General features: G+C 36.7%; 1 long non-coding RNA gene across 1 annotated transcript; it reads left to right on the top strand.

Annotated features, from left to right (window-relative positions):
* The first annotated feature begins 7,016 nt into the window (after positions 1 to 7,016).
* On the top strand, positions 7,017 to 7,838 carry LOC132032590 (uncharacterized). Its single transcript, XR_009408547.1, has 3 exons — positions 7,017 to 7,128; positions 7,209 to 7,270; positions 7,594 to 7,838. It is a non-coding gene; the product is annotated as an uncharacterized LOC132032590 (long non-coding RNA).
* Positions 7,839 to 8,118: the final 280 nt, after the last annotated feature.

Raw genomic sequence — 8,118 nt, 5'->3', positions numbered from 1 at the left:
TACTACCTCCATGATTGGCTTAGCTATTTTGCAAGATATTTGATATTTTGATCCACCTGCGGAGTGGGTTTCGGTGAGTTTTGATTGATACTCATAAAAGTGAATTTGAATGGATTATAGAAATTGAAGAATTAAGATAAAGGCATCTTACTATCGGTTTTGGAGAATTAAGGTTCATAAGACTTGAATTTGTAGCAGCGTGACTACTTGAATTATATACGGTTAATTCTAATGGTCTACACAAATAATTGGTGATTTTTAAGGTTGTGAAAATAGGTATGGGAAGTCTTGGGGGTGATCAGTTAATTTTTACTGATTTGGCACGACACGATAATCAGTAGGATGTCCATGGTACGTTATTTGAATGATTAAGAGGAATTGGATGATGAGTATTGACTCAATAGTTTCAACTCGTTGAAACAAAATCAAGAGACTTGAAATTTGTGAAATCGGCCTTTGATACAGTCGGTTTTTTAGGAGAATGCTTAGAATTGGCTGGGTACAAGCACAATTTCTTTCTGGTCAGAGGAGTCATGATTTAGACTTGCGGTGTGTAAGAACGTGTTTTCTACGAATTCATGGTACTAAAGACAACTTTGGAAGGTGCGGGAGAAAGATAAGTTGAATCAGGTTACTTTAGTTGTACAAGTTTGACAATGGGTTGCGGCTTCAGCTAAAAGATCATGGCAACTATGATGATAATTGTGGAATCAGCCAATTGCGCTCAGAGCTATGGTTATAATCAAAATCAAGTGATTCAAGTGGAGCCTGATCAAATGTATGAGAATCTGACCATTGAGCTAATTTAAAGGAAGATTTGACGGATTAAGTGAAGAAGAAAATTGCTATGGACTTGTGGTAGGGTTACCACAGACCTTGGGAAACTTTGGTGCTACTTAGTTCATTGTGTATCGCTTGACTAATTCAGTTTTTTTATCGTATCAGATGAGGCTACTTACAACTCGAGTGGAGTTTATTCGTTATTTCACTCTTGGACAAATGGCTAGTTCGAGCGGACTATTCAGGTCCTTGAGGACATGTTGTGGGCTATTATGATTGACTTTGGTGGGTCATTGGGGATCATTTCTTGCCTTTGCTGAGTTTGCTTACAATGTTAGTTATCATCCGAGCATTGAGATGGCACTATTTGAGACATTACATGGTGTGAGATGTCGTCGTTCTCCAGTTGTTGGTTCCATGAGTTCGAGGTAAGGCCTTGGAGTACAAACATATTGAGGGATTATTTGGACAAGGTCAAACTGATTTAGGAGAGGTTTCTCGCAGCTCAGAGTTGGCAAAAGAGTTATGCGGATTAGAAAGTCCTTGATTTGGAGCTCATGGTTGCGAACGTGTTTTTGATAAAGGTTGCACCCATGAAGGGTGTGATGAGGTTCGAAAAGAAGGGGAAATTGCACCCACGGTATATTGATCCCTTTGAGATTGTTCAAAGATACTGACGTGGTGGCCTGTGAGTTAACTTTGCTACCTTGGTTGTCGGGTGTTCAACCCGTATTTCATATTTCGATGCTAAAAAATTACCATTCGGATGGTGGTCATGTGATTCAATGGGTTTGGTGTTGTTTGATCAGAATTTGCCTTTTGAGGAAGAGCCGGTGACAATCTTGGATAGGCAAGTTAAGAAGTTGAGATCAAAGGAGATAACTTCGGTAAAGGTATAGTGGAAGTACCGCCCAGTTGAAGAGGCTACATGGGAGACCAAGGCGGATATGCGGAGTAGATACCTCAGCTCTTTATCGATTCAGGTACCTTCCGTTCATTTTTTTTTTCATTTGAGGACGAACGTTTGTTTAATTGGTATCTGATGTAATAACTCGTTTGGTCGTTTTAGGCATTTATCTCTTTTCCCAAAATTACCTTTCCTGTGGTTTCATTTTGGAGTTTATGACTTACGAAAATGAGTGGTGCGGTTCCTAAGGTAATCGGGCAGGTTTTGATTATTTTAGAAATTTCTAAGTTTAAGAAATGGAAAGAGTTGACCAAAGTCAACATCGGGGCTAATTTTATCATTTTTGAAGTTTCGTCCATCTATTAGGTCCGGAACATCAGTTATGAATTAGTTGGGCTTTTGGTTCAGGTCTCGAGGCATTCGGGTGTGATTTGGTCATTGGTTGAAATTATAAGTTTTGGATGTTTTGGAGTTGACCGTGGTCAACCTCGAGTCAAGACGACCTCTTTTGGAAAATTCAAGTGCGCAAGCAAGTTCATAGCGTCGTTTACACTCAGTCAACATATTTGGTTTGTGTCCGGGAGGTCCCGGGTGAATTTTGGGTATCCATTCCGAGGTTGGGGGACACCAGAATTTTTCGGTGTCCAGTTCTTTGGATTCCTACTTCGTGTTTGCGAGGGAGGCGTTGTGTTCACGTGGGCCTCCTCGCGTTCACGAAGAGAAGTTAGGATTGGGCCAGCCCAGGCTTGAAGCCTCGCGTTCGTGAAGCCCAAATTTCTTAGGATAGGTCGCGTGTGCTCACGATCACGACGGGCTTATGCAAACGCGATGAATTAAATCACTGAACAGGGATTTAATTCAGAATTTCAAAAGGGAGACTTCATTCTCAAATTTTTGGAGTTCTAGAGCTCGGTTTTGGGTGATTTCGAGTGCTAAATTCAAGAATCGTCTTTGAGGTAATTTTTTAACTCTCATCTAAACTTTAATACATGATTTCATCCTCTAATTTACTTTCTAATCCATGAATCCAAGAATCGATCCATCTTGATTGATTCTTGTGCCATGTGAGGTGAGGATTTCTTGCATATATTCCATGTTTTGCATCTTAGTCTAGAACTTGCCCTGCATGTTATTGAAGCGAAATAAAAAGTGTTGCTCTGTTTAGAAGATGATTATAGGATTTCTTTGATATGTCTTGTAAATTTTTAACCTTTTCAGAAATTGTACCACTAGTTAGCCTTTTGAGCCTGTAGCCTTTCGTTTGTTAGCCATATTTGCCTTGATCCTTTTGTTTGAATCCCTTGCGCCCTTCTTCCTTGAGCATTGTATCTTAGACTGTGTTATAATTGTGAAATATGAAAAAAAGGGATTGTCGAGTGTAAATGGTGGCCAATGATAGGCTGCAAAGTGATGAAAAGGCCCTTTTAGAAAGAATGTGATATGAGAGAAAAGTTGCTTGAAAAAAAAATGAATTGTTCTTGATATGATGAGAATTACTAGTGAAAATAAGTGATGAAGAGAGGGCTGAAAAATAAACTGAAGAGGTGAAAATAATGGATGATGAAGTCTAAAAGTGCAAAGTGCTTAGGGATGTGTAAGTCACTATTATATAGTTTTTCTACCCGTTCCCTAGCTAACATTACAACCCGTTAAAGTCCTATTTGATTCTATTCGATCACACTTAATTAGTGGAGATGTACATAGTGGGCAAGCCTATGGTTCTTTGTGCATATACGTGAATTTCGTTGTGAGTGCGAGAGTTGTTCTTTGATGCTAGTCCTTAAATCATATTCGATTCTTTGATTTGAGTGTGTGGGCTATTTCTTCTTGTGAGGGCATGTTGTTTCATGATGGGTAGGTGATGTTATTAGATTTCCTTGACAGAGTAGGTGAGCGAGCTTAAATTTGATGAGTTAGAGTCCGTCTCTGAGGTTAGGAGGTTAGACGTTTGTTGTTTGATTGAGTTGACTTGTATATCTTGCATGATGATCAGGAAGTGTATGTTTGATGATTTGAGTTGCTATAGGGCCTAATTGTTGGTATCAACCAAAGTGGTGGTATTCCTAGGCTTGAGTTATCGAGAGTGGTTTTAATGCTTACTCGAGGACGAGCAAGAGTTTAAGTGTGAGGTGGTGATGTTCGGCCTAAAAATGCATATATTTAGTTATTAGTTGCCTCATATTTTAATATTTTTAATTGTCTTTTGAGTATAAATTATATTGCTTTGTGCTTAATACTATATTTTTACTATGTAGGAATAAAGGGGTGTGAAGATGATGAGATTTGGAGCAAAATAGAATAAAATGCAGAAGAAGAGAGAAGGAAAAGAGGAAGGGGGACACTCCATAGAGTTTTTCCCCATTTGACTATAAAACCAAAAAAAGAAGCAAAAGAAACAATTGAAATTGAAGTTGGAAACGCACCTGACAGGGACGAGAAATTTAAGCACTGGAAATTTTCCTTGGTGCGCTGCCTGGGGTGATGCCCAGGGCGTTGCGCCAGGCTTATTTTCAGTTATTTTTCCTTCTCCGATTTGGATTAGTTTTTTAAAAGTCCAGGCCTTTGATTACCCTATAAATATATATTCTACGCGATTTTTACATAACTTTGGATAACTTGAAACCCTTTAGTTCAGAACTTTTGACCTAGAGAGAGCTTGGAGCCGCCGTGGAGGCCGTAGTTACAGGGTTTTACCTTCTCTTCTCTGTAATACTTATTTTTACATTTTTATTCGGATGATTTGTTGTTTTTCCTCCATGCCTATGTGGAGCTAAACTCTTTAGTTCTAGGGTTTTGATACTAGCATGAAAGTTGACGTTTGATTATCGTTTATATCTATTGATTTTCCATCTTTGGGTTCTTTATTTATTCTTGATCTTAATTGTTGGATTATTTGACGAAATAGGTGAGCACTACCTGTGGCGTGTGAATTGAACTAGGGATAGGGAATTTGCATGCGTAATATGAATAACTATAGCTTGTTCGATTAATCGTTTCGGTAATGAGGATAGGAATATACCCTTTAGCCTTGCTTAGTTGAATACGGAGAAGTATATGTGTCTTGTTACCTCTGGCGACCATAGGAATATAGGCATTATAGTAGCATCTACAGGCTTGTGAGCAACTCGGAAGATACTCATAAAGTTAACATCACCATCAACTAGTAACCCATAGTAGAACGATTTGAAGACTCATTTGGATTGTTAGTGGTCATAGCCCTAGATCTATCTCTTCTCCGATAAAAATACGCTCTTTCTTGGTTGAAGTTCATTATTTGTTTTATTTTATTTTTAGTTAGTTAATAATTATATCTTGATATTTTACTTCTTGTGTAGATAACTAATATTGTTTAATTTAGTAAATAGTTAATCATAAGTCCCTATGGGTATGATATCTGGACTTAACAATCCTACATTACTTGTACGACCACGTATACTTGTGTGTGCGTTTGTGTTACATCCCGTGTTTTCATGCATTGGAAAGCGTGCGAGTTAAATGACATTAGTGATGGAAGCGAGGTTATCCCTCAAGCTTATAGGTGGTTAGAGTGATGGTACAGATGTATCGTAAGGATTTGAAGTTAAACCAATCGAAGAAAATAAGTTTCGTCGAGATTTGAAATTTGTTTGAATGAAATACTGTCCAAGCTATAACATCTCGTATTTTTGAACTAGGAAATTGAACCGTCCAATATGAGCAATTTTACCAAGGCCGTAGAATTTGATCATATTCAAGCATGAAAATCAAGAACTCGGTGTATACGAGGGAACCGTCCAACATGAGCAAATTTACCTGAGCTGAAGGATTTGGTCACATTCAAGTATGCAAATAAAGAGCTCGTTGTATAAAAGGATGAAGTCCCGAAATTATTTGAGACTTGAAGGTAGGATGATGGTGATTGAAAATAACATTTTGTGAGTGACAAAAGAGGCTATGGACTAGGGTTATATCACATGATCATGATAATGAATATACGAGGTGTGTTGAAAATGATTATTATTTTAGTAGATTGAGATCAAGAAATTAATTACATATGTATTTGATTGAATTTTGGAGTATAGTGAAAGACAAAAGGGATTAATTGATTATTAGTGGACAAATCCATGAATCTCCACGTGGCACTTTTATGCAAGGGGAAGAACTGACTCTTTTATATACAATCTGGTGGCTATGTGTTGCAATTATAGTAAGTGCTAAAGTGGCCCCACTTTCCATTTTTTACATAATAATAAGGAGAATGAAAGGAGTTTTGTCGTCCATGGTTGCTTTTTAACTAGACTTGCCAACCAAAAGTTGGACACATGTTGTAGCTCAGCTTTGCCAAGGATTTTGCTGGTTTTGGAAAAGTAAAATATATGGGTCCCACTGTCATATCTTATCTTACGCATGTAAACTTTTTCTATTCATCTAATTCAATTTTCGTAAGATTATTTTTTAGTATACAATATATTATTACTATTATATATAAGAGGGAATGTGAGGACTTTTGTAGTCCTCACAATAATTACCCAAATTTTTAAAAAAAAATTCATTAATTACTTTTATGTCCTAATTTTATTTATTTAAGTCAATTTTTTTATTTTCTATTTTTAAAAATCTTTTTAAAAATTTGATTGTTTTGGACAAAATTTTCAAATTTTTTAAAACTTTTTAATTAATTACTTTTAGGTCCTAATCTTATTTATTTATGTCAATTTTTTTGTTTTGTTTTTAAAGTCTACTTTTCAAAAAATATCGAACCTCCTACCTCATTTTTCACGTTCTTTGATTTTCGATTGGTGCTCGATATCCGAACTGATCGCGCCTATTCGGGAGCGCTTCCTCCAAAGATTTTTTTCATATCCATGTATATCCCTAATTACAATCTTAAAAGTTCATTAACTATGTATAGATTATTTATTTAGAATTAAATAACTAGAAAATTAGGATACATAAGTTATAATGTCAAATTCTGGTTTCAAATTTGATTTGAATTAAATAATTTCATCAAGAAAATTTTGCTTTTATATAACTACCCACTTGTGGGACTACAATGGGTATATGGTTGTTGTTGTTATTGTACACTTGTACTAACACAAATTATATTTCTTTAGTTAAAATATCTGCTTTTATTTATATAAAATAAAAATAAGAGAAAGGGAGAACAAGATCATTGTCCCATTACCTTATTTGTGTAAGACAATTATGTGACTAAGTGTCCTTACACGTGGCTGTCCACTAAGTGAATGATGAACATGTTTTTTTCCACTAAGTTGAACGGTATATCTCTTCTATATAGGAGTAAAAATTCTGAATCTTTCCCACGTTATATAAAACGAATAGATAGGCACTTTTCTCTTCCTCCATGGATATAACATTCTGATCCAAAGCAGCTCACTCAATGGAGCAACTCTTTTCCAATACGACCTAGATTTCATTCCTCTTGCCCAAGAGCTTCATAGGTAAGGTTATCTCGTGGTCTATGCACGATTATTTCTCCGTCGATTTCTTTATTCTAACGTCCTTTATCTTCGGGTTTTAGTAAATCAAAGGTTACTTCATCGTAACGAAAAGTGACGGAGAGGTCGAAGGAAGGCAACCAAGGTATGCTCCACTGTCTACGAACTCATATGAATATTTACGATATCTATTCGGTAAGAACTCACGGGACTGTGTTCGAAAGCCGTGATTTTAGTTGTTTGGAGTTGTTATAAGCTATTGTTGGATTGTACTTGTTAAGATAAAATTCTTGATATATTGTTGAGCTGGTATACATGGAGATTGTTGTTGTTATTGGTCGCGGGTTGAGTTGTAGTGATTAAAGAATAGGGGCAGTGCCGTCCGTTTCATTTTTGAATTGAATTATCGTTTGATATACGTGATATACTAGCGTCATCTAAGTTCATGTACGCATCCCTCTATTATAGGATTGGCGTAAACGTTATGAAGAGTTCATTGTTGGTTCATATTGGTGACTTGAGGTATGTTAAGGCTATTCCCTTTTCTTCTTTTGGCATGATTCTTTACGATACGAAAGAACGACAAACATATAAACCCCAAAAGTGACTTCCACTCTTAGACATATTAGGGGAATTATGACTTGATCCCAAATGCTGCTACCTTGTTATATATTGATCATGTCTATGATTCCGACCGCTTTACTTATTGAACATTACGGCTTAATAACAACACTTGAAATCCTTATGTCCTTACATCTTATCAAAAGGTTCCATAATGATTCTTTGAGTCTCATATGCATTCATTTATATATATATGTGTGTGGGGGGGGGGGGGTGTATTCATTATGTTACTGACACTGAGCCGCGCTATATTCGGCCGGGTACAGCACGTAGATGTGCAACCACTGATCAGTTGGCTATTCACACCGAGTCCTGATACAGGTCGGGTACATTATACACACCGAGTCCCACTAAGGCCGGGTACGTTATATA

This window comes from Lycium ferocissimum, chromosome 10 (assembly GCF_029784015.1).
Source record: "Lycium ferocissimum isolate CSIRO_LF1 chromosome 10, AGI_CSIRO_Lferr_CH_V1, whole genome shotgun sequence".
In the NCBI taxonomy this organism is placed as follows: domain Eukaryota; kingdom Viridiplantae; phylum Streptophyta; class Magnoliopsida; order Solanales; family Solanaceae; genus Lycium; species Lycium ferocissimum.
This window is presented reverse-complemented; position numbering and strand designations above follow the sequence as displayed.